The following is a 26,546-nucleotide window of genomic DNA, read 5'->3' on the forward strand; positions in this document are numbered from 1 at the left end:
TTTGGTTTTTTGAGACAGGGTCTCACCATGTAGTTGAGACTGACCTGGAACTCACTGTGTAGCCCAGGCTGGTCTTGAACTCACAGTGATCCTCCTGCCTCAGCCTCCCAAGTGCTGGGATTACAGGCATGAGCCAACACACCCGGCTATGGTCCTATCTTGAAAAAATCATCAGTAACCACAGCTGGTACTTGGGGTGTGGCCTCCACATAACCCTCACACAGGCGTGTCTCAGGCCCGTTTTAAAGTTGGCAACTCTGAGACCATCTACAGATCATCTACAACTCAATATTTCTGTCCCATGTCTTTGTTTTCCTGCGTTTCCCCCCTACACTACAACTTTAAAACTTGCTATGCCTAGTGAACAACTTCCTCTTTCTACCTCTTGCGGTCATTTTCATAACTGAACTCCTCAAAACATTGTATTTGGGCCACTTATAAACAAAAAGTTTTACCCATAGTGCCAAATAGGGACGGCATTTTAGAGTAACAGACCTGCAGTCCTACAGCCCACCTAGCAATAGCCACTTTTATCATACGGTGGTAACTGGCCGTGAGAGAGCATGAGAAGAGCAAAAGTGCCACTTCCGGAAGGTCACTTTGAGCTAGAAATAGCTCTGGTTTAAGGTCAGCTCTCACTTCCTCTTCAAGGGAGAGAATGCAGGTCGCCAGTCACTGAGACCAAGAGGACAGCACAGAGTGTGGGATGCCTGTAACACCCTCACGCTCCTCTCTCCATCCCTTACCACTGATTTCCTCTATTTTCCCCCACCTCCTCTGTAAGCTATGCGGTGAAAAACTGGGGAAGAACTATATCTACATTAGTAGATACATTTTAAAAATACTTTATTCTTATTTCAAACATGAAGTAAATGTTTCACTTCCTCATTTAAAAATGGGACACAGCTTCAAAAATCACTTTTTAAGAAGTACAGGCTGGATCCACTTCTCTGTACTGTTACTAGCTGAGGCCATTAGCTTCTGATTTATTACCTGAGATGGTTCCCGAAATAAGTGTTGGTACCAGCGCAGGTGGCAACTGGCACTTCGAGGGACTCTCCCATGTGGACACCCATAGGCGTTTTGCGTGGGGACAGGGACGGTCCCTGTCTGCGACAGACATTTAAGGTAGCCACAGAACACTGGCACCAGGGCTTATGGGACCAACTAACCGAAATTAGTTTATATTTAAGTTCTGAAACCAAGCTCTGGAAAGTGAACAGCAGTTTGATGCCTTTCTACTTTGAAATAATTAAAGACTAACAGGAAGCTGTAAAAACAGTAGAGATATTCAGGGTGCCCTTCACCTAGATTCCTTGATTAAAGATTGGAGGGTACACATCTTTGAGGGTGGCTTTTTTGCACTTATAGCATAATGTCCTGGGGGTCCACTTGGGGCCTTGCAACTCACTGTGGCAAGTTCCCTTCCTGCCCACAGAACCTTGTGGTGTAGATGTGTGGACCACGGCAAGGCATTCTTCCTTTAAGAGCATCTGACAGTTTACAGTCTTGGCCACTGAAGGAGCCCCCCCCAAGATGTGTTGGACAGGCTCTGATCACATTCAATTGCTTAATCACGATTGGCTTTACCTGTGGTTCAGAGCTGGTTTTAAGTGCAAGCTTACTGGCTGCAACTGGCCTGCAGAAAGAGAACTCTGTGTGCCACCGGCCACGGCAGAGACCAACCCAGGCCATCGACACCATGGCACCTGCACTAACTGATAGCACCGCAGCTGAAGACCCCATGATGCTTGCTCATCCTTTATTTTAAAAAGTTAGTATTAATCTAAGAGAAAGAACAAGTTGCCGTGAACCTAAGATCCACTTCTTGGTAGAATGTTTTCTTCTGTTCTTGCTAGGCCTGGCTCACGTCAGCTCCACTGATCTTCACCCCCATGCCTAGCCACACGCCCCCTCCACTGCTTTGTGAATAAACACTGGCAAGTCCGGAGGTTCAGGGTCTCTGCTCACTTGCAGCCCTGACCTCCGGGGCCTCATTTCTTTTACTATTTATCTTTGTCTTCATTCCACATCGCGTACCTAAGCAGGAGTCAGGGGCTTCATTTGGAGGTCCCCAACAGGCCATCATAAATAAGACTGGTATGACCATTCCTGTGCAGGTTTTCATATCAACCTAACTTTTCATTTTCCCGGGAAAGGGGCCTAGAAGTGCAAACAGCAGGCCGGACACTCAGTGTCCGCCTGGGCTCACTTTCACCTATCACCTGCTATCCTCCTTGATAAAAAGTGTCACCGTGTTGTTCCTTATCTGCAATTATTGCACATCTTTCTATAGAGGAGTTTGGGATTTCTATGCACATTCTACATGGGTCTTCTTCACCGGATACAGTTCTTCGTCAAACAGGTTTTCAAACGTGTCCTCCCTGATTTATATCTTTTCTTTCTTTCCCCTTTTCTTTTTTGTGCTGGAGACTGAACTCAGGGCCCTGTGTGTGCTAACCATGAACTGTACCACTGAGCTACAACCAGACCCTAAACCTGTTCTGAGTCTCAGAACAACTTTTATATTTTGATTCAATTTTTTTTTTCTTTTATGGATGCTTCTGATGTTATGACTTAGGAACATTTTGGCAAGCCACAGGTACTGAAGATTTTCTCCCTATCTTCATTAAAAAATTCAGTTTTATTTTTAAAACATTTTAATAGAGAATTAAATGTTAAATAACTAAGAGAATACTACATTTCTAGCCTGCAAGATTTCCCATATCTAGATGACATCTACATGTTCGTTACTGGTTCTACACTACACAGACATTACATAAAACTCTGCAACTACAAACCAAAGTGCATTGTGCTAATTCATAAAACTTACAGAAAAATGCCAGGCGTGGTGGTGCACGCCTGTAATCCTAGCACTCGTGAGGCTGAGGCAGGAGGATCGCTGTGAGTTCCAGCCTGGGCTACATAGTGAGTTCCAGGTCAGACTCAATTACACAATGAGACCCTGCCTCAAAAAACAAAAATAACAAAACAAAAAAAAACTTGTGGGGGATGGGGATTTAGCTCAGTGGTTCCACCGCCCGCCTTGCAAGCACAAGGACCCAGGTTCGATCCCCGGTACCAAAAAAAAAAACAAACAAACAAACAAACAAACTTGTGGACAAAGAGAAACACTACCACCTATGTTTCTACATGTCTTTTCTAATTGAGACATGTGAAATACCAGAATAGAAAAACCACAATGTCATAGGGAAGACTAATAAAGTTGAGTTTTGAAGTCTTTTCTTTATCAAACCTAAAATTTGAACTAAAGCATTAATTTTAGCTACCACAAAAATACTATGAGTGGACGTTCATGAATAGATACTGCAAACTGGGGGAATAATAAACAAAGCAGAATTCATGGTTACCATATTCACACAACTCTCTGTTGTGTTTCAGTGCCACATGATCTGATTCAAAGTAATAAACGTCAGGATCATCACCTTCCTCTTTTGCAGTGTACCGACTGGCACTCTCTTCGGCAGGTGGCACAGGTCCGACACCGAATCTTCTGAGGGCGGCTTGCTTAGTCCTTTGCTTCCATAGTTTTGAGAGTCAGAACACAAAACTTTTTCATTTTGCAAAATGTCATCGGGATTTATGGGAGACTCACTCACATTATCACCAGCAGTTGCACCTGTTTCACTGGGCCTGTGATTACACTGCTCAAATTGTCCATTCCCTCTGTGAGAACTGTTTTTAGTGGGACCAGCTCTGGCAGGGGTGGCCCTGCACGGTGACGTTGTCAAGGTACGGTGACGTCCTTGAGGTTCCGACGGAGACGTCATCTGAGCTGAGACTCAGTCTAGAACAGAGGGTGGTTCTGCTTCTCCCGAGACTGACAGGCTCCCAAGACCGGCATCCAAGACGTTACTGGTATTTTCACTACACTGCTCTTTTGAGGAACTGCTGTCTCCCACCACATCTACTTCCTCCTCAGAGTCCCTTGAAGATGACTGGAAGCTGGCTCAGTAGTCAGCTGGTTAACACACTCCACAGACAGGCAGCAGTTCCTAATTTGTGGTTCTCCAACTTGATCTGCACTTCTGAATTTGGGCAGGACCTGTTACTACTGTCCGTCCCTCCTATCACGGAACATTAAAGTCTGGATTTCCGAAGCCCCGTTTTCAGCTACTGATTTCAACAGGAACCAGCATTACTTTGCTTAGCATTCCCATCAGGCTGACAGTCCTCACAGTTTATACCAGCGGAATCACTGTCATCACCACCAGTGACAGTCAGATAGCCTGTGATTTCTTCAACTACTGCAGAATTAAGTGGCCCTTCCTCACTGACATTCACCTTTTTAACTTCCCATTTCGCACAGTCATCCAATATAAGACATTGACGAGTGCGTTTAGTCCCTTGAATATCTGTGTCACTGTCCACTCCTGTCCTCCTCTGGTATGCTGACTCCTTGTCTGATTTGATAGGCAAATCTTCTTTTGAACTGTTTGGTGCTTCAGATCTAAGACAACGTTTAATTCTTTTTAAAACTGGTGATACATGTTCTGTTTACCTTCTTACCATTTTCTACAGCCTGACTTTCTAGGGTATCCTTTACAGAAGAAAGTCCTCTCTTCCTAGGGCTTACCCATGATTCTTGAGTACTCTGCTGCTTTAAATCAGTGGTTTTTCCATTATTTCCTTTCTGAATTTTCACAGGCTCTGGTCTCTCCTTTAGAGATCTTGATCGTACTTGAGAATAAGAAGAGAGTTCTTCAGGGTGAGCAATGCTACGATTCCTTAAAGTTCTGTAACAGAAAGATTCATCCAAGCCGTTTAACCCCACTGTTGATCTTGTAACACGAGTAAATCAGAAAGGAGCCATACTGTGGCAAGTCCCAACAATACGGTCATCATGATCCACTCGTTGGGAAAACTGTACAACCAAAGATCTACCAAAGAAATACTCTCTTTTCCCTATATCCAGAAGGAATTGGAGCTATGTCTAAAATAGAGCTTAAGAATCAGGGTTTCAGACTCTCAAACTTCAGCCATGGAGAATATTTGAAATTCTTAAATTCCTTCAGTTGAGTTCTACCAGTTTTGAGACACACAGGTTCCTACAGACATGTTTCTTAAGGCCTGTTAGGAAGTGTTTTACCTAGTATCTGATTGTCATCCTGTTAATGTCCATGTTACACTGAGACTTTGGATGTTAATTATTTATATGGTTGTACTAACACAACTTGGTTTGTAGAGTTTTCAGTCCATAATTGGCTGGCTCCAAGGCAGGGATGGCAAACAGGCATCACAGAGGAGAAACAACACGGCACGCACAGAACAGCAAAGGCAACAAGGGAGCTCAACACTGTCTCCCTGCTCCTTTTATCTTATTCCCATCATTTTACATTTTACACTTAAATCAGTGACTGAGTGCCATCCCCCCACCCCTGTAAGTCAGTTCCTGACTTGCAAAGAAGTTCCATCCAGGAGGACATTTTTTTCCCCATTGAGTTTGTTGGTACATTTTAGGTGCACAGTACAGTTACATTCATCATTGGAATCTTGTACCTTTACATCACAGATCTTGGTTCTTATTTTTTCCCCATACACCTTCCCTCTCTTCCCCCTCCACCCACCCCTATTTACAAAGACTTTGTTTCCATTTTTTCCTTTTCTCATATTTTTTATCGTCCCTTATTTCCTTTCTCCTACCCTTCCCGCTTCCCTTATACCTTTAGCTCTTTTCTCCCTATTTCACATTATCAGTTATACAATTTGGATCTTATTTACACTTTTAGCTTTTCACCCCAGAGAAACTATTCGGCATTTACACATGTGTGTCGTATTTATTTCACTTAAAGAGTATGGCCTCAATATGCATCCATTTTCCTTGAATGACTCTAGTTTCTCATTCTTTATGGCTCCATTTTATAGAAAAACCACATCTTTATCCAGTCTCCAACTGATGGGCAATTGGGCTGTTTCCAAGTTTTAGCTATTACGAACTGTGCTGCTATAAACATGAGTGAGCATGTATCACTGTGGTAGGATTCTTTTAATTATTTTGGAAAGATACCCAGAAGAGGGATGGCTGGGTCAAATGGAACCTCTAGTCCCAGCTCTTTGAGGTATCTCCATATTGATTCCCACAGTGGTTGTACCACCAACAAAGGACAAGGTTTAGTAGGACATTATTAAGTCAGATTTGTTCGTAAATCCGACAAAGTGAGTCTTACCTATCTTTGACACAAATATATAATGTAAAGCATAAGAAAGTTTCACATGTTCCACAATCTTGTCCTTGTTCCTTAGAACTGCGGCAATGGTTGAACAACTTGTGTTAGGTAGTAATTTTTTTTTTCCTTTTGGTACCAGAGATCAAACTCAGGACCTTGCGCTTGTGAGGCAGGCACAGCACCACTGAGCTAAATCCTGGCACTGAACTCATGTCAGAAGAGCGACATTTACTGTCTTTTCACCTTGGTCCCTTCTCTCAACTAGTTTCACCTTTGTTTCCATGGTTACTGCTTTGCGCTTCCTAGCCACGCCCTCCACATCACCACTGCTTTTCCTCTTGCTTCCGGACACCCCGAGCTCTGACCTAGGCCTGCACCACTGCCCACTGTTGCACGGGACAGAAGCACACAGCAGCACGGCTGTGACAGGCGCACGAGCTATCTGTTCACACCTGTGAATGTTTGTAATTCGGGGTCCGTTCCTACCTGTGAAAGTTTGCAACTGGAATGTTCTTAAGTCTGGGACCCACTGCACTGGGAGTGGAACCCAGGGTGCTTCACTGCTGAGCTTTGCGCCCAGCCCTTTTTTAAAAAACTATTTTATTTTGAGGTAGGTTCTCACTAGATTGCAAAAGCTGTCCTCTAAGCTGCGATCCTACTCCTCCTCCTCCCCCACAGATATCTAGCAGGCAACCATTTGTTGAAAAGACCATCCTTGCTTGTTATACTTTTGCACCTTTTCACATATCGAGTGGCTGTGCCTGCATGTGGCCATTCAGGGTTCTGTATTATTCCCTTTGTTTATTTCCCCAGCTTCCAACACCACGGTCCTGATAAATCTTAAAATCTGGTAGTGATGCCTCCCACGTTATTCTTCTGTTTCAAACCTGCCGTCTACTCTTGTCACTCTGCCTTTCCATATAAACTTTAGAATCTTGACTATGACTTAAAAACCTAGGTAGAATTATTTAAGGAAGCATATTTAACCTCTGTCCATCTGAGAGAAGTGAGCCCTTTCTTATACTGAGTCTTTAATCTACGAATACAGTATATCGCTCCCTTATTTAGATCTTCAGTTTCTTTCATTACCCCTTGTCATTTTTCTGGGTATCTCATTTTTAAAAGCAACTTGAATGATGAGTCAGAAATAGCTTGTAAACTCTACCAACATACAAAAAAGAATGGCCCACACTTTGAAAGTCAAAATGACTGAGGTTAATTAAACATAAAAAATAATCAAGAAAAACAGGAATGTATACATTTGCAGCATATAAGCAGAATATTGCTGAAACTGGCTTTGTACGATTTATGAAGAAATGAAGAGGGCAAGACTGGAAATAATCATTCCAACGGTCCGCAGGACAATGCAGTACAAGGCAGAAGGTTATCACCCTCCACCTGGCGCTATTTCCGCCTGAATTACTATGCTTGTTTCATGTGTCAAGCCTGAAGATTAGGATGCGCGATAATTGCTGGAGGGCTCTACATCACAGACCTTCAAAGATCCCGTCAACTCCCACATTATTTTAGGAATTACACTTCAGAGGAGCTAGGGGTAGAAAATAACGCTCCGTCAACATTGCTGCTTGGATATCTACAGAGAGAACACCAAGCGGGGAAAAAGGTAATTCTTTTTAATAGTGAATGTATGTAACTATTTGGACAATTTACTACAGCTACAGGAAACGGCAGGATATACAAGAAAAATCTTTGGAGGGTTACAATTATGCAGCCTGGAAATGTTAATATAGTGAAAAACAGGTGGAGGCTAACTGGGAAGTAATGTACTCACTCAAGGGAAATGAAGAACTTTCCTGTTTTGTTTTCGTTTTTCTAGTACTGGGGATCGAACCTAGGACCTTTGCCCTGAATTACATCCCCAACACTATTTTTTTTTTTTTTGAGACAGTCTCACTAAATTGCTAAATTACCCACAATGCCTCAAACTTATGACCCTCCTGCCTCAGCCTAGCAAACCGCTGGAACTGATGAAGCAATAATGCACAACAGAACAGGCCTTTCCTTGCCTCCATGTTTGTTTGCTTGTTTTTCATAAGATGTTCTGTTCCAGAGATGTAACCACTTGGGCTGCATGGCATTCTGCCCCATGCATCAAAATGCTCTGTGACTGTGTGACACGATGTACCTGCTCAAGGTGTCAAAATGTTCTTTTGAACAATGTAACTGTTAGTGCCTCAGATTTCTACCTAAGTTTTCCTGCTTATAGCTATGTCTCCGCCCTAAAAGGTTTGCAACTTCTTTCCCCAACTGTATATAAATGGACTCTCACGGCTGCTTGTTGCTCAGAATTCAGAGTGGGCCAACTCCTCAGAGCCAGCTGGCTAATAAAAGGTTTTTCTCCATCTCTTCTAGTAACTTGCGGATTCTGTAGCTGACCCATTCCACTCTGCCACAACAGCATTACAGAAGTGCAATTAGCTTATTAATAAAGAACAATTTAAACATTTTAAAATATGGTCTTACCAGTAAGATGTTAAGAGAATTAGAATATACTGTGTTTTATAAAGCCTGAAATGGGTCCTGCTCATGATGACTAGGTGTAGTTAGCACCCCAGATTTTTAAGGTACTGGCCATTCTGTACATAACAGTGATTGTCCTGGCTCTGTTACCAACCCTTGGTGTCTTCATAGTGTTCATCTGGAAAGGAGGGGTAAAGACACGGGTATAGCACTTCTGCTTTTAATAACTGCAGTTCACAGACTCCAGTAGTACATAGTTCTTACAGGGGACTTGAGGAAGCTTCCCTGGCTGACTGAACTTTTCCCATCTAATGAGATAGTCGAGCTGTTTCTCCCTAGTCTGTATGCTTGGTTCAGTGGGAGTGTTTCCTAGTGGTAGTGACTTGTTGCAGAGTCTGGGCTGCTCTATCTACCTTTGCCAAACGCAGGAGTTGCAGACATGCTACTGGCAAGAGGAAGGCAAGTGGGTAAGTAAAACTACCCTGGTGTTGGGGCCTTTTCTTACAGGACTTCAGTCTTGACAAGCACGCTGGTGCAGGAATCAGACTCCTGGGGGCCACACACAGTGCCTCCTCACAGTCCCTGCCGGCCACTGTGGGCGGCCATGTGGACATTATTTGAGGAGGCTGAGCCAGCCAGGGAAGTCTGGATGATTAAGTGAAAAGTAAGAGGTTCTTGGTTAAGCTGAAGATTTCATTCGGGAACCAAAAACAAGTACTTTCTTGGACCATGAGTCACATATTTTCCTTGAAAAGTATGGATTGCCCCACAAAATTGTGTTGGGGCTGTATTATTGAAAGGTGGAGCGAGATGAATAGGTTTTATTTAATGGCACACTGAAATGGCACAATGCAAATCAGGAGACCTACAGCAGATTTAAATTCCAGCTCTTGTTATAATTTTTTAAGACTGTGAAATTTCAAAAACGCACATGAATCGAGTTTTAATATACTGCACGATGGGTGGATTGTACCATGGGTCCATTGTACCATTTCTTTCTTTGGATTCTCAGGCATGGTTTGGCAGTGCAAGAACTCTGTAACATTAAAAAATTCAATAAAAAGTAAATAATATGGACCAAAAAAAAAAAGACAGCAGGGCACCAAAGCAAAACACTGAATTTAAAGATGACCAGACAACTGTAAGTATTAAGCCAAGACCTCAGAACACCATGCCTGCCTTTTGTGTGTGTCTGTGAAAGAAGACTGTGAAGACTGGAGACCAAGCAGCAAGGGACATAGACTACTTCTTGTTTACCTTCTAGAACCCCTGAAATACTTTCACAGTTCTCATACAATCATCGTTCAGTTGGTTTGTGAGTGCTAGTAGTTCCTAGAGAAAATGGAGTTCAAATCTGTGGGGAATCAGAAGATAATTTCTCAAAACCAAGAGTGTGAGCATCATTTTTGAAAATGTTGATAACAGTACTGTACCAGATGAGTATGACTCTGGGGTAGACCATCAAGAAAAGCCAGGACTGGATGAGGTGGCACATACCTGTAATCACAGCACTCTGGGAGGCTGAGGCAAAAAGATCAAAAGTTTGAGCCCAGCCTGGGCAAATCAGCAAAACTCTGTCTCAAAAATTTTAAAACTTTTTAGGGCCAGGGATTTGGCTCAGTGGTTCCGCCGTCTGCCTCGCAAGTGCAAGGGCCCTAGTTCGATCCCCGATACCAAAAAAAAAAAAAAAAAAAAAAAAATTGTTTAACTTTTTAAAAGGCTGATGGTGCAGCTCAGTGCAAAGGCCCAGGGTTGAATCCCAAGTACTACAAAAAAAGGAAGAGGGGCCGGGGATTTGGCTCAGTGATTCCACTGCCTGCCTCACAAGCGCAAGGGCCTGAGTTCGATCCCTGGTACCAAAAAAAAAAAAAAAGGAAGTGGAAGAAGAGAGAGAGGAGGAGGAAGAAGAGGGAGAAGAAGGAGAAAGAGGACAAAAAGATGAAGGAGGGGAGAAGAAGGAGAAGGAAGAGAAGGAGAGAAGATTCTTCAAACAGCACTGCACACCAGGCTTATCACAGTTATGACCACGCCTCAGCCATGCCACCGACACATGTCTCTGTCAGTCTTGGAAAGATATGAAGAAGAGAGACAAGAAAAGCATAGAGAAGAACCAAGGGAGGAAAAGCAGACATAATGAAAGAAACATATTATCAGTCACACTTCACAGCTACTTAAGAGTAGGAGATCAAAACTAAGATTGTGTAAAGGAAGCTGGCATTGCTCAAGCATTTTTTCCAATCAAATTAAAGGAAAAATATTGAAATCAGTTCAACATTTAACATTTATTGGTGCTATCAAGAAAAAAAAAATACAGACTTACAAAATGGCAGAGCAGTGAGTACCAGCAACTCAGCTTTTCCAGGACAAAGTGTCAATACTGCGAAAAAAAAAAGCTTGGAGAGGAACAGAAGTGACTGGAGGTTACCCAAGAACCAGCAGGGAACTGACGGAGAAGAAAGTAGGATTAAGTGACACAGAAGGCACAGATGACACCGCAGAGAAGACCAGGCAGCACCACCAACAGCAACTGGAGGCAAAATAGAACCAACAAATTTTTTTGTTCATAGAGAACCAGAGAACTGCATCAGGACTGAAAGAATCACTGGGAGTTGAAACCAGCAATTTGATTGCACAGGAATAATCCTAACTCAGTGGTCACTGTAGTGCTGGTGAACCCTTCCTCCCGAAACTCTCCCCTCCTGGGTTTTTAAATCCCTCATACTTAGTTTGTCACAGTCGTGCCTGTCTTTTTTAGTACTAATCCTTGATCCTCCCATCCTAAGCCTTTGGCTCTTCCACATCGTACCTAGCTCACTGGCTACCCCATGCGTACTACCGGAGTACTGTGAAATGAGAATAGAAATCAACAACAGAATAGACTTCAGAAAAGGAAAAAGCTCCTGGAAAATTAACAACACACTTCTAAACAACCAATGGGTCACAGAAAAAAATTTAAAATTTGTGGAAGTTAATGACAACGATGGTACAACTCACCAAAACCTCTGGGACACTACGAAAGCATGTCTAAGAAGAAAATCATCTCAATCAATGCTCACATTAGGAAAACAGACCAAACTCAAGTAGACAACCCTATGAGAAATCTTAAGATATGTGAGAATCAACAACAAACCCCACAATGAAATTAAGAAGGACATTATAAACACAAAAGCGGAAATCAACAAAATTGAAACTAAAACAATCAGTACAAAATAAAAAGTCAATGAATTGAAGAGCTAGTTTTGAAAAAAATAAATAAAATAGATAAGCCCCTAGTCAGACTCATCAAGAGAGAGAAAAGACTCACATCAATACAATTAGAAATGAAAAAGGTGAGGGCCAGGGATTTAGCTCAGTGGCACCATGCCTGCCTCGCAAGAGCAGTCTTGAGTTTCATCCCCAGTACCAAAAAAACAAAACAAAAACAAAAAACAAAAAAAAGATATGAAAAAGATGAAATTGTAACAGACACTGTTGAAATCCAGAAGACAGTAAGTACTTCAAAAAATATTCCAACAAATTAGCAAATTTTGAAGAAATGCACAGGTTCCTAGACACATACAAACTACCAAAACTAACCCAATAAGACATAAGGAAGCTTAACAAACCAATAATAAGCAATAAATTCACATAGTAATAAAGAATCTACTAACTAAAAAAAGCCCAGGACCTAATGGATTCACTGGTGAATTCTACAATACCTTACAGGATGTCATATTACCAATTCTCTTCAAGCTCTGCAAAGAAATTAAAAGGGATGGAGTGCTCCCAAATTCATTTATGGAAGTCAGTATCACCCTGATCCCAAAACGGGTTAAAGATTCAACTAAAAAAAGAAAGCTATACGCCAATCTCCCTATGAACACAGATGCAAAAATCCTCAATGAAATATTAGCAAATAAAATATAACATATCATCAAAAAGATCATACATCATGATCAATTAGGTTTCATCCCAGAGATGCAAGGATGGTTTGATATAATTGTTCAGGGTAATAATTGTAATACATCACACAAACAAAAGCACTCAAAAACCATATTACCGTATCAATAAATTCAGAAAAGGCCTTCAACAAAATCTAATACCCCTTCATGAAAAAACAAAAAGATTTAGAAGGATCATACTTGAATGGGATAAAAGCTACATATGACAGAACCATACTAACTGGGGAAAATCTAAAGCATTCCCCCTAGAGTCATGAAGAAGACAAGGAAATGCACTATCACCTCTGCTATTTAACACAGCACTTGAAACATTAGCCAGGGCAATTAGGCAAGAGAAAGAAATAAAAGGGATACACACAGGAAAGGAAGAACTCAAATTATCGTTATTTGCAAGTGACATGATACTCTACATAAAGACCCAAACAACTCCACCAAAAACTCTTGGAATAATGAACTTCAGCAACGTAGCAGGATACAAGATCAACACCCAAAAATCCTTAGTATTTGTGTACACAAATAATGAAAGGGGTAAGAGGAAAATTATGAAAACAATGCCATTCAAGGTAGCTTCAAGAATAATGAAATACCTACTAAATAACCTAACCAAGGGAGCAAAGAACCTCTAGAAAGAAAACTACAGTACTGTACTCTGAAAAAGAAGACTGAAGAAGACATCAAAAAATGGAAAGATGTCCCCTGCTCCTGGATAGGCAGATCCAACGCTGTCAAAATGGACCTACACTCCCAAAACTGTTACACGGATTCAATTCAGTCTCCATCAAAATACAAACAGCATATTTTACAGCTCTTGAGAAAACAATCCTAAAATTATATGGAGCCACAAGAGATTCAGAATAGCAAAAGGAATTATGGAAAACAAGAGCAAAAGAAGAGGCATAGTAAAACCTGACTTCAAGCTGTACACAAAGCAAGAGTGATAAAACAACAAAAACAACAAAAAGACTAGTAATGGAACATAAACAGACATGTGGATCAATGGAACAGAAACTTCTCCATATACATTCAGCAAAGAGGCCAGAAGCACACCCTGGAGGAAAGACAGCCTGTTCAACAGGTGGTGCTGGGAAAACTGGTTTTCTGTGCGCAGAAGATTGACGCTGGACCCTGATCTCCCATGACATATTAAATTAAAATCAAAATAAAAGATCTCAAACAGAAACATTAAACCTAATGGAAGATAAAACAGGTAAAACACTTGAAAACATAAGTGTAGGAAAGGATTTTCTAAGTAGAACTTCACTTGTACAAGAAATAACAGCAAGAATAAACAATTGGGACTGTATCAGACTAAAAGATCCTATATAGCAAAAGAATCAGAGTGAAGAGACAACTTACAGAATATGAAAAAAAATTTTTTATCAGCTACTCCTCAGCCAAAGGACTAGTATCTAGAATATACAAAGAAATTAAATTTAAAAAATTAAACCACCTCTGGGGCTGGGGATTTAGCTCAGTGGTTCTGCTGCCTGCCTTGCAAGCACAAGGACCTGAGTTCAATCCCCGGAACCAAAAAAAAAAAAAAAAAAAATTAAACCACCTAAAGTTAAAGACCCAGTCAAGCAATGGGCAAGAGAAATGAACAGACACTTCATAGTGGAAGAAATACAAACAACTGCCGGGTGTAGTGGCACAGGCCTATAATCAAGTTTGCGGCCCACCTGGATTACAGTTAGTTCAAGACCAGCCTGAACCACTTGGTGAGACCTTGTCTCGAAAGAAAGGAAGGAAGGTAGGAAGGAGAGGGGAGGGGAGGGGAAGGGAAGGGAAGACAAATGGTCAACAAATACATGAAAAAATATTCAACATCTCTGGCCACTGGAGAAATGCAAAATAAAACAATGCTAAGATCCCATCTTACTCCAGAAAGAATGGCAATCTGGTGAGGCTACGGTGAAAATGGAACCCTCACGCATCGTTGTTGGAAAGGCAAACCAGTGCAGCCAGTACGGAAATCAGTGTCCAGATTTCTCAAAGAATAGAAATTAGAAATTCCATATGACCAGCAATCTCCCTGGTAGGTATCTTCCTCAAAGAGCTTAAGACATCATACTATAGTGATGCATGCACACCAATGTTTATAGCAGCACAACTCTTAATAGCTAAATCCTGGAAGCAGCTTGTATACTCATCAACAGATGACTGGTAAAGAAAAACAGGCAATGGAATACTACTCAGCTATAAAGAAGGACAAATTTGTGTCATTTGTAGGAAAATGCATGCACTTGGAAAACATAATGTTGAGTGAAATAAACCAGGCACATAAGGTTAAATACCATATGATATCTCTCATTTGAGTAAGCCAAAGTACAAACAAAGAAAATGATAAAAGACGGAAAGAGACAAGTGGATGGATCTCTTGCAATAAGGAAGTGGTTCACGGGAACAAGGGTGAGGGGTGAAGAGGAGAAGAAGGGGAAACGAGAGGAACAAAGGCGTGTCACCTACAGGAACCGCATAACCTAACTAATATAAACATTATATGCCGTGACGCGAGCTAAGATGGATACCGTCAACAGGAGTGAGAAAAGGGGTAGGGGAACTGGAGGAAAGGGAAAAGGATTTAAAAAAATACAAAGGAGGGCCGGGGATTTAGCTCAGTGGTTCCGCCGCCTGCCTCACAAAATGCAAGGTCCCAAGTTCGATCCCTGGTACCAAATAAACAAATAACGACAACAATGTAAAGATAAATAAAAAGAAACAAGCTGAGGTGAGTACATGAGCCACTCCCCAAAATGACTGTACACTGCACGGACTGAAAATGTGTACTAACAGAATTAAAAATTAATCAAAAATAAATAACCAAAGCTAAAGGCATCACATCAAAAGTACAATAATAGTAAGCTGAGACTAGAAAGTGAGGCTGGGCGTGGTGGCACTCACCTATAAGCCCTGTACTCAGGTGGCTGAGGCAGGAGCCAGGCTCTGTCTCAATGGATCAGTACAAAATACAGCTCAAAGATCCAACACCTGTCAGAGTCTATGTATGTTAAAACTACAAGACGGATACAAACTCTGCTGAAACACTACTGCAAATGAGCAGTAATTTGATTTTTTAAAAAATAAAACTTGAAATTGGATCATAAGCAATTTACTAGACCAAGAGCTTAACAAATTCAGGAAGTCACTTGCTGTCCCCCATGAGCAAATCTAACCCATGATGCAAGTTAGCAGGCAGAAGCAGAGGCCACCTCTGCTCCCTCTTGCAGGCTTTGCTGCCCTGTCTTGAAGGAACCTCAGGCCTTCATCCCTTCCCACCCCCACTTCTACAATCCACACAGCTCTGCCTTTCACTGCCACGCAGCCTTTAGTCATAGTTCAGAGGAGCGAAGTCTGTGGAAAGGCGACTCCATGGTAGCACAGAAGACCTTTATTGAAAATAAAGGAATGTCATGATCAAACAAAACACACAAACGCATTTACACTCCCTGGGTCACATACATATCTTCACACAGGCAATGGCGCTGGAGAGTAGTATTCTACTGAAAAAGAATTTTTAAAAATTCTACAAAAAAATAGAGCCAGGTGTGATGGCACATACCTGTTCTCCCAGCACTCAGGAGGCTGAGGCAGGAGGGCTGCCTCAGTTGGAGGCCAGCATGGAATACCTAGTGAGTGCAAGGGCATCTGGACTATATAGGACACCAGATTAAAAAGAAAAGAAAAATAAAAGAATTTCTGCCTGTCTGAGAAACATACCATTTAAAATTTTTACAAGCAGTTATCAAGAAAGGCTCTTTATATGTTTTATCTTAGCTTCCTTCCAAATCTTGAAAACCTTCTTTAAGGTGTAAACAATGCTTTTTGCTAATTCATAATCTTGGGCCAAGAGTATTTGACTGTCGAGAAGCTAACAGATTGCAGAGGAGTGATAAGAGCCATAAATTCTTGGCCACGCTCTCCTCCAAGAGCTGGGCTCTCATCTCCACCTCCTTGGCTGTAGAGAAAAGGGTAGAAGTCTCATTATCCCATTTCTGAGCTTCCATCTCTCAGAGGCCTGGAGTTCTTCCTTTGTTTTGGGGTCTGGCTGCATTTACTGAACTCCTGCCCAAGTGCAGAATCCTGAGCAAGAAAACGATTGCTGCTTTCAGATAAATTTGGAGTAATTTGTTGCGTACCAATAGATAGCTGCACTACAACTTGGTACCAGAGTTGAGGCTCTGTTGTAACAAAAACCCAAACTATGCACTGGTTTTAGATCCAGTTGGTAGTCAGAAGCTCGATGCTGTAAGATCTGAAAAACAGTATACAAATGAGTAGCTGAAGAAACGGGGACCTAAAAATAATTAGTGGAGCTGTTTCATGCAGTAAGTGGAAGATTGAAAGAGGATCCAAAGAACGCCACAAATCTGTGGAGAATCCCAAGAATGACGCGAAGCATCAACTGGCTTATTGGAGCTGCATGGGATAAAATACAGAAGTAATGATCTAAATAAAACAGGAGCTGCTGGTTCCTTCTGAAGCAGAATTTAGAGGAAATATAAAAGCGGACTTGGGCTTCAAACTGAAACCATTTCCCATTTCTGCATCATAGCAAGCAAAAGATGCTCAGAGTAAGATGTGATCTCAGGTCAAAGGTCAAACCCAGCATTGCCAGGAACTGGCTGTGAGAACCTGGGACAGGACCTTGTGGGGATTTTAGGTCAACACTCATTCTCTGTTAGACCAGTGCTTCTAAAACTTTATGGGCCCCAGAGCAAGTTTGTGCCCCCCCCGATATCTGAATTGGCAACCTAGCAGTGGGTCCTGACCTCTCTATACAGTGGACCCTTGAGTTATGACCAGCCTGACATACAAACAATAGGGTTACGAATGGAATTTTAGTTCTAACTTACAACCAAAGTCTTGAGTTAAAACCCAAATACCAGTCACTTACTTGGGCTTCCAAATGGTCTCAGATACAGATTTCCCCCTTAGAATTCTGGAAGGAACATGACAACACCCTTTCCTATATGGGGCTAATTGAAAAAAAATCCTGGCCAGTCTCTAAGGATGCTGAGATCTGCCTATATAAAGGAGAGTGTCGTTGAAGGCTGTGTAGAGGAGCCTGAGCCTTCAATTGAACAACCTGAGTTACAACCAGCCCTTGGAAAGGGACTGAGTTCATAAGTCAAGGGTCCACTGTACTAAGTCCCAGAGGAACCTTCAGGCTGCAGGTAGAGATCAGGCTATGAGTCACTCAGCCAGATGAAAGGCTCTGGAGAATTCCAGGGTGTGTGTTAAGAGGTCCCTTGAACCAGACTGGAGAACTTGTAACCTGTCAAAGGCATTTCTGCACAGCGCCCTGTCTGAAAGGTGGTCCAAAGTAAAGGGAGCCCTGTCTCAGAGGAATCTGAGTGCCTCTTCCTGAAGGTGGGGAACTCAAAGCACTCCACCAGCCAGGACCAAGAGCAGAGACGCCTCAGAGTCGAAACTAACAACTTGCAGGGCCTTACGCAGCAGGAGGCCAGGTCGCATTTCTTGCGGAAAACCTAGACGAGTCAGACCTTGACAAGAGCCAAGGGCTGGAGACAAGACCCACGGAGGCACCTGCGCAGCAACTGGGCCCTGACCTGACATTTTCCCAGCTGGGCCCAGGACCGCCACTTCCTCCACCCTGCTCTGACCCTCAGCACAGGGCAGAAACGATGCTGCACCAGCACTGAGACTGCTCTTACCCAGTTCCAACTACCTCAGGAATGGATTCACCCACTTCCGAGCTCCTAGTTTAATGAGTTTTGGGGGCAGGACTTTGTTATAACAACAGCTCTCCCGCCACCCTCTCGCGCTCTCCCTCGCCATCGACCTAAAAGCAACCAAGCCAAGCAGCCAGGGACTGAATCCTCTAAAACCAGCCTTTCCTCCCTCATCTACAATGTGCCTCGGGTATCTGTCAAGCAGTGGAAAGCTGACAGGCAGCACCCACGTCCTTCCTCGTGGAACTCAGGCATGGTCCCCCGGGGACCCCCACAGCCAGCACAACCCAGCGATGGGAACCCTAGGCTCGGAAGCGAGTAAGTTTCGTTTCCAGTACTACGTTTTGGGGTGGTTTATTGTGCGTAATATATAACCAAACAGACCCTCCCTTAGGAGTATTTTAGACTTCATTCTCTCCAGTCATGATAGGCTAGACGCTTATGAAGAAATGTAATGTGGAATAAACCCCTTTTTCCTTCTGAAAACTAAAAGCATTACACTTAGGGTCAATGTAAAAATATTTAAACAGATGAAACACACCTTCTTAATGAAGTCTAGGAGACTCTGCTTAGGGTCTAAGCAATTGATAATAACAAAATTAAGAGTCACTGGTCAAGGTGGCATACATTACTGGAGTACTAGATATTGGGAAGGCTGAGGCAGGAGGCTCACTTGAACCAGACGAGGGTCAGCCTGGGTAAGACAGCTGAAACCTGGGGTCAGTTGGTCTGTCTCTCTGTCTGTATGTCTGTCTGTCTCTGTCTCTGTCTCTGTCTCTCTCTCATCTTTCAGTACTGGAGACAGTACTGGAGAACTAAGGACCATGCATTGAAATACAATACAGCCCCAGTCTTTTTTATGTTGAGCCAGGGCCTAAGTCACTAAGTTACCCAAGCTGGGCTCCAACTTGTGATCCTCCTGCCTCAGCCTCCCCAGAGAGCAGGGATTACAGGTGTGAACCATGAGACCCACCAGATCTAATCCCTTAAAAAAAAGTTTCTATCGTCAGCAGAATCAATGCATAGTAAGGCAGAGCAACCTCAGTGCCAGCTCACGTCTCATCACACACAGGGCACGACAAACCCAGGATAGGCCGGTGTGTCACACACACTCACAACAGCCACGAGAAGGCACAAGGGCGCAGCACTGCCAGAGAGGACAAGGGCCTGCCTGGGGCCTTTGAGGCAGGCAGGAAGTCAAGGGGGCAGGGCCACCGAGGCAGCAAAGATCTTTATGTCAGGGACTCTGCAAGGACTCTCAAGCTCTGCTTTCCCTGCTAGAGGCAGGCAGCTGCTGCACCTCTGGATGAGGGCCCCGACGTAAGGATCCAGTCACCCCTGACGCTCTGACCGTCTGAGGGATGTGCCAGATGGCATGAGTGCGGGAGGAGCTGGAGGCAGCCAGCATGCGGACAAGTGCACCTCCCTTAGGGGACTGCACCAAGCCATGAGCCCAAAGTCTTCACCTGGGCTACATCTCCAACCTTTTTCATTTTGAGACAGGGTCTCGCTAATGTCATTAAGTTGCCTAAACTAGGCTCCAACTTGTGATCCTCCTGCCTCAGCCTCTAGAGTACTGGGATAATAGGTGTGTATCACCCACCCAGCAAACAATTATTCTTATAATATTCACAAAACAATTCTTAGTAATGTGCCAGGCCCACCGTAACTCCTTTTAATGGCATTATTAACATTACAAGTGGTAAATTTGTTCAATGAATGCACCTGCCCAGAACACCAGATCTCAAGAGAAAAAATGTTTTTAAAGAAAAGCTTATCAACCCACACATCTACTGATAAGACCCCGGTTTTAACAAGTTGTAACAGAGCTGTAGAATGAAAATGCTACTCTGTCTTTAAAAAGGATAAAAAGTAAAATAAAGAAAGGGGCTTCTGAATGATGAATAAAGAAATCTTCCAAGTTGAAAACCCAGTAAAATTCTGTTTTTAAAATAAGTATATACTGTTCAGATAAAAGCTGGGAGAAACCACCAGGCTAACCTGACACCAGCGACTGAGTGAGAATTTCACTTTCTAATATATAAACATGCATGCATTTGGGACTTTTATAACCCAAGCGTGAAGGCACATGTTAACACACACACACACACACACACACACACACACACGCATGCACTCACGCTTCTCCCTGAGGCTCATCACAGAGGCTCCATGTTCATTCTCCCAGCACTGAGCAGCTTGAGTCTGCTTTTAGAATGGGGTCAGAAACTGCCACATGAGCTGCTTCCTGTGTGGAAAGCTATTTTTAATTAATGAACATTTTGGTGTAAGAGATTACTGAGAAAGAACACATCATCTCTTTTATAGGTTAAACTAAAAAAAAAAAGGCTCTACAATAAAATGAAAATCTGTTACAAAAAAAGCACAGCAAAAGAGCTTTGATGATATCTTGTGTTAAGCATCTTATTTCCACTCTGCTGTGAAGATAAATTAATCTCTTTAAAACTCAAGGAAGGGCCAGGGATTTAGCTCAGTGGTGCCCCCACCTGCCTCGCAAGTGCAAGGTCCAGAGTTCAAACCCCAGTACCAAAAACAGAACAATAACAAAAAAAACCTCAAGAAATACATCTAAATTCTATTTATTTAATTTCTCTCAAATTATCACAGCATATAGCTAGCATGTTTCATATAGAAGGCAAACTGATTTCAGGAAATTTCAGAAAAAAGAAATGCAGAAATAGAATAAGGTTTATTTTATTTTGGGGGGCAAGAGATCAAACACAGGGCCACATGCATGCTAGACAAGTGCTCTACCACCAAGCTATAACCCGGCCCCACAAGATTCCTTTTAAGTCAAATATTTATTAGTCATTTGTGTGTAAAACTCCATCCCTACACTAACTAGAATGCTGCAAATTGTGGCTGCTCAGCCAGGCATGGTGGTCCATGCCAGTAATCTCAGCCTTCTGGGAGGCTGAGACAGAAGGATCCCAGCCTGGCCAAATCAGCAAGACTTTGCCTCAAAGTAAAAATAAAAGGTTTGGGGGTGGGAGTTGGCGGCAGCCCAGGTTTCCAGGAGTATGGAGAAGGGGTGATGTTTAAACACAAAAATAAATCTTTCTTTCCATAAATAAATAAAAATAAAAAGGGCTGGGGACGCAGCTCAGTGCAAAGGCCCTGAGTTAGAACTCCAGTATCAGGCCCGCTCTCCCGAAACACTAAACTGTGGTCGCTCAGTTAACACGAGCAGCAACATAAGTGCCCTCCGTTGGATTAGCTTCTCCCAAGGTTTAACCACAGCTGCTGCACAGCTCTCACGTCACGTGTCTGTCCGGGTCTTCACACGAGGGCGACACAGCACCCTGAGGAGTTCACAGCCTCGGACAGATGGCCTCTCCATTTGAGATCTTGCAGGCAAACTGTGCTTCTGGAGGCACCTGGTTGCCTGGAATGGCCAGGGCTAGGTAAGCTCTAATGTCCCTTACCTGGTAAGTTCCTAAGAGGAGCAAAGACTTTTGAAAGCAGCACAAACCCTCTTCTTAAATCTAAGAACAGCCAGGAACAATGGCTCACACCTGTAATCCCAGCACTCTGGGAGGCTGAGGCAGGAGAATGAAAGCTCAAGCCCAGCCTGAGCAACTTAGCAAGAGCCTATCTCAAAATATATAATTTAGAGAAAGCGGGGGTGGCTCAGTCCAACGGCCCTGAGCTCAATGCCAAGTTATGGGGAAAAAGCTAAAAAACACCTAGTTAAGCATGTAGATTCACATTTTGAAAGCCCCCTTTCTACGACCTATACTTGTCCCATGATGTTTCCCTACCACCATGGATGCTGCTCCATGACTTTAATCCTCACCTTGATTTGGAGCAGAAGGCAGAACAGGGATTATGATTCTGCGTAGAGATGAGGAAACCACCAGAAAGCAATGAAGTAACCATACGAATTCAGACGTAAATAAGCGATCAAGTCCCAGGCAAAGCCCTGCAACTCTTGGCCACTGTCTGCTGCACCCGAGCCACTGAACTTGCTCCACCGCCTATGACACCACGACCCTGAATGGGGTGTTAAATTCTGTGCCTTGGTTTCCCCGTCTGTAAAAACTGGAATAGTGGAATCTACCTTCATTTGGATTTTCACAAAGGTTTCATGAGAGAAAGTGGATAAATCACTGAACAATGACATATAGGAAACCCTCAGTAAACTTTGTTCATTTTTATTCTGTTATTATTTAACCAGCTCTTAAATGATCGTTCCGTATAAATGCTGTATTCACATTTGTCCTTTCTCTTTTATCCCTTGTAGAATCACCAATTTTAGCTGTGTGAGGCCAGCAAACTTTAAAAACCATGACTAATCCCAGTGTTTGAATACACAGCCTGCCTCATTTGTCACATGCAAATAAGGGCTTAGCAAAAAAAAAAAAAAAAAAAAAAAAAAAAAAAAAAAAAAAAGCAAAGGAAACGGGACAGAAAGGAAATCAGAACGCAAAGAACACTTCTATGTGTTGAGTTGGCTGCTTCTTGGCTGTGAAGCTAGTGTCTTAAAAGTTCAGAAAAGTAGTTTTTCCTCCTAGGATCTCCCAGAACACTAACAAACAGTCTTCATGCGGCCACACTGTAAATCTGGGCAGCAAAGAAAGAGGCAGTGTGGTCGACTCTGCTCTGCCTTTTTTGTCTCTTTGGCACTAGGGATCCCACCTGGAGCCTCATGCATGCTTGGCAAATGCTCTGCCACTCAGCTACATCCCCAGCCCTTTCTCTCTATTTTTGATTAATTCATTAATTATTTTGGTAGCAGGGATCGAACTCAGGACCTTGCCCTTGTGAGGCAGGCACGGTGCCACTAAGCTACATTCCTGGCCCTGCCCTTCCTCTATTTTACTCAGAGGCAGGTCTCACTGTTGCTGAGGCTGCCCTCAAACTCAAAATCCTCCTGCCTCAGCCTCTGAATGGTCCTCTGCCATTTCTGACCCCAGGGGTTTATTTACAATGGCAAGTTGCTTGACCCACAGGACTAAGGCTTCTCATTCTAGTTCTCATGCAATTTCCTGCACCCAGTGTGACCAACAATAATACCATCTACTTCACCTACTTCACAGGTCTCAAAATAAAAACCATAAAGAGGTAAGTTCATAAAACGGGCACTACTGGGTTTGCTACACAGAACAACCATTTGTGGGGTATCAGGGCTCCTCCAAAAGGAGGTGCCTGCAACAATCCATTCACAACAGCTTTGAAAAACTAAATAGCTAGGAATTAACCTACAAAGGAAGTGACAACACCCTATAATGAAAATCGTAGTATTCTGAAAAAGAGAAATTGAAGACATCAGAAAATAGAAAGCTATTCCCTATTCCCTGCTAGACAGAAAGCAAAGGAAACAGCAGAGGGAAGATACAGCCTACGAAATGGGGGGAAAATCTGCCAGCCATTTCTTCGGACAGAGGACGAATATCTAGAATATATTTTAAAAAATTGATCCCCCCCCTGAAAAGGCACAGTCAAAAAATGGGCAACTAAAGCCAGGTGCGGTGGTGCATACCTGTAATCCCAGAATTTGGGAAGATGAGGCAGGAGGACTGCTGCTAGTCTGAAGCCTGAGCCAGACAGTGAGTGCAAGGCCAACACAGAACACACAGCAAGGCCCTGCCTCAAGGGGGTGCGGGGGGGGGCAACTGAAATGAACAGACACTTTTCAGAAGATTACAAATGGTCAATAAGTACACAAAGAAATGGGTAGCGCCTTTGGCCATCAGAGAAATGCAAATGAGAACCACACCGATATCCCATCATAGCCCCGAAAGAGTGGCTACCATGAACGCAAAACGGCAAATGCTGGCAAGGGTATGGGGAAAAGGAACCCTTCTACCTTGTTGGCTGCATCGTGAACCAGTACGACCACTGAAATCCTCGGTGTGGAGTTTCCTCCAAAAAATCTAAAACTAAAAATTCCATTCAATCCAGCTACCCAACTTCAGGGTTTCTTCGCAAGAGAGTAGAAACATCATCGTGATCCACGCACACCCGTATTATAGCAGCACAACTCAACAACAGCTAAATCTTGGAAGCAGCCTGCACGTCCTCCCACAGATGACCAGGCAAAGAAAATATGGTACGATACACAAAGGAGTACTACGTAACTTTAAAGGGGATACACCTGAGGCATTTGTAGGAAAACAGATGCACCTGGAGACCGTAACGCTAAAGGAAGTGTATCAGATACAGAAAGTCAAATACTGCAGTTTCTCTTACGTTGGAAACTCAAAGTATAAATGATTTCAAAAGCAAAAGAAAAGGTAGGTGACAGGAAATAGGGGGATGGAGCTTCTGCACATGGGAGGGGATCTAGGGATGAAGGGATGGGAGAGGAAAGGGAGAACAAGGGGCAGTGAAAGAGATTAAGAAGACAATACTCATCATGGATCGTGCACATATGTACACCAATAAAAATTTAGAAAGAAAAAAGATAACTGAAGCACAAAACCAAAGAGAACGTATGTTTCACATTTATTTACACCATGATATATGAATGCTACAGTGAACCCTGGACTTACAAATTCAATTTGTTTCTGAGGTCTGGTTGTAACTCAAGTCGATCAGTTGCCTTCCAAGTCTCTCTCCTGTATTATTTTAGGCCACACTTTCTTCCAGGCAGATCTCAGTGTCCTTAGAGAGATACTGGCCCAGGATTTCTCAATTAACCCCACACAGGAAAAGATGCTGTCCTGTTCCTTCCAGAACTCTTTAAGGGTTAAATCTGCATCTGAGACCATCTGGAAGCACAAGCGGCCAGCAACTGGGTCGTAACTAAAGATTCTGTAGGTTAAAACTAAAATTCCAGGTGTAACCCAGGTTGTTTGTATAACTTGAGACCAGTCATAACTTGAGGGTTCACTGCATTTTCCTAGAGTACACCTTTAAATGAACCTGTTGCCTGAAGAGTTAGTATTGTGATCCACAACCACAGCTCCTGCTGACTTCGCCATTCAGAGGCCAAGGCAGATCCAGGTGGAGCCTTCCCCTTTCTTACTGCTGTAGCCCTGTGGCTCAGAACAAGCCAGCTAAGACTTGAGCCTTGTCTGCTTTTATCCCAGGCGGCAGTGCTTGTTTTGAATACAGCTGTCAGATCTTCCTCTTCTCTTCCCGGGATGTCTCAGGGCAGCAGAGGCCGTCACGGTCCCACACGAGGAGGCACCCGTGCTCTGGGAGAACTCGCACTTGGGCTTCTGAAGCCCACAGAGCCACAGTTAGCAAGGTTGAAATCTTCGCACGGAAGAAATACAGGTGAGCAAAAGGTGGAGCGGAGATGTGCACTGTGATTTGCAGGGCTTGCACTGAGCCTTCTCTGCACACCCGGACTGGCCTTGTCACGTGGGGCGTGCTGCAGAGGCTGCCCAGGGCCCCACCAGCCTTGGAGGCCGTCCCAGGCGTGACCTCCACGCTTGGAATTTGGATGCCACCAGCCTGGAAGGGCTTTGTACTCCCTAAGGTAGGAGGACTGCAAACTATGGCTCCAGCCCATTAGTGGGTCTGATTTGTTTCAAGCCAGAATGCGCGCGTGCACGCACGCACACACACACACACACACACACACACACACACACACACACACAGAAGGGTCAAGCTGTATCTGCCCATACCGCTGACCCTGGGCCACGGCTGAGAAAGCACAAACCCTGCCCTACATACAGCACAGAGTAGAAGCCTTCCTTCCCCCATCACTAAGGTGACACTGTTTTGCAAATGTCCCCAGGCACAACAAAGAGGAGGAAGACGCTCAGGCTGGAGCCATGAAGAAGAAAGTTCTTCTCCCCACTTAGTACCCCAGTAGTGAATGATCAGTGACCAACCCAGGTCACGGACACATTTTCAAGCAGGGAAAACAGATATAAAAAGCAGACGAGGAGAAACAGGTGTGGAGGGGACATCCATGACCTTCAGGTCGGCCCTGGGTCACAGGCCAGGCTCGCAGACAGCTCTGTTCATTAATCTACACAGACCAGCATGGCAGCTGCTGGAGTCCAGTTTTGCGTCTGAGCACCAGCTGTGTTCTTATGCAGTGTGGTAACCGGCATGAGCAACAGGGTCTGGTTTGGGCCAGGCAGGGTGGACATTCAGATTCCAGGCAGCCAGAGGAGGAATTCGGGGCACCTCCCACAAACAGATCACACCTAAAGCACCAGAGCCTGCAGTCGGGGACCAAGGCTGGCAGTCACTGCTCATGAGGTCCTGAGGAAGGCAGCTTCCATGACCCACCACTCAGTGAGAAGTGCCTGGTGCCT

At 43.5% G+C, this 26,546-nt stretch overlaps 1 pseudogene; it reads right to left on the reverse strand.

Moving 5' to 3' along the window:
• Nucleotides 1-3,300: 3,300 nt before the first annotated feature.
• On the reverse strand, nt 3,301-4,816 carry LOC104865197 (annotated as a pseudogene).
• Nucleotides 4,817-26,546: the final 21,730 nt, after the last annotated feature.

The sequence above is a fragment of the Fukomys damarensis genome, unplaced genomic scaffold, assembly GCF_012274545.1.
Source record: "Fukomys damarensis isolate Sample0158 unplaced genomic scaffold, DMR_v1.0_HiC HiC_scaffold_15, whole genome shotgun sequence".
NCBI lineage: Eukaryota > Metazoa > Chordata > Mammalia > Rodentia > Bathyergidae > Fukomys > Fukomys damarensis.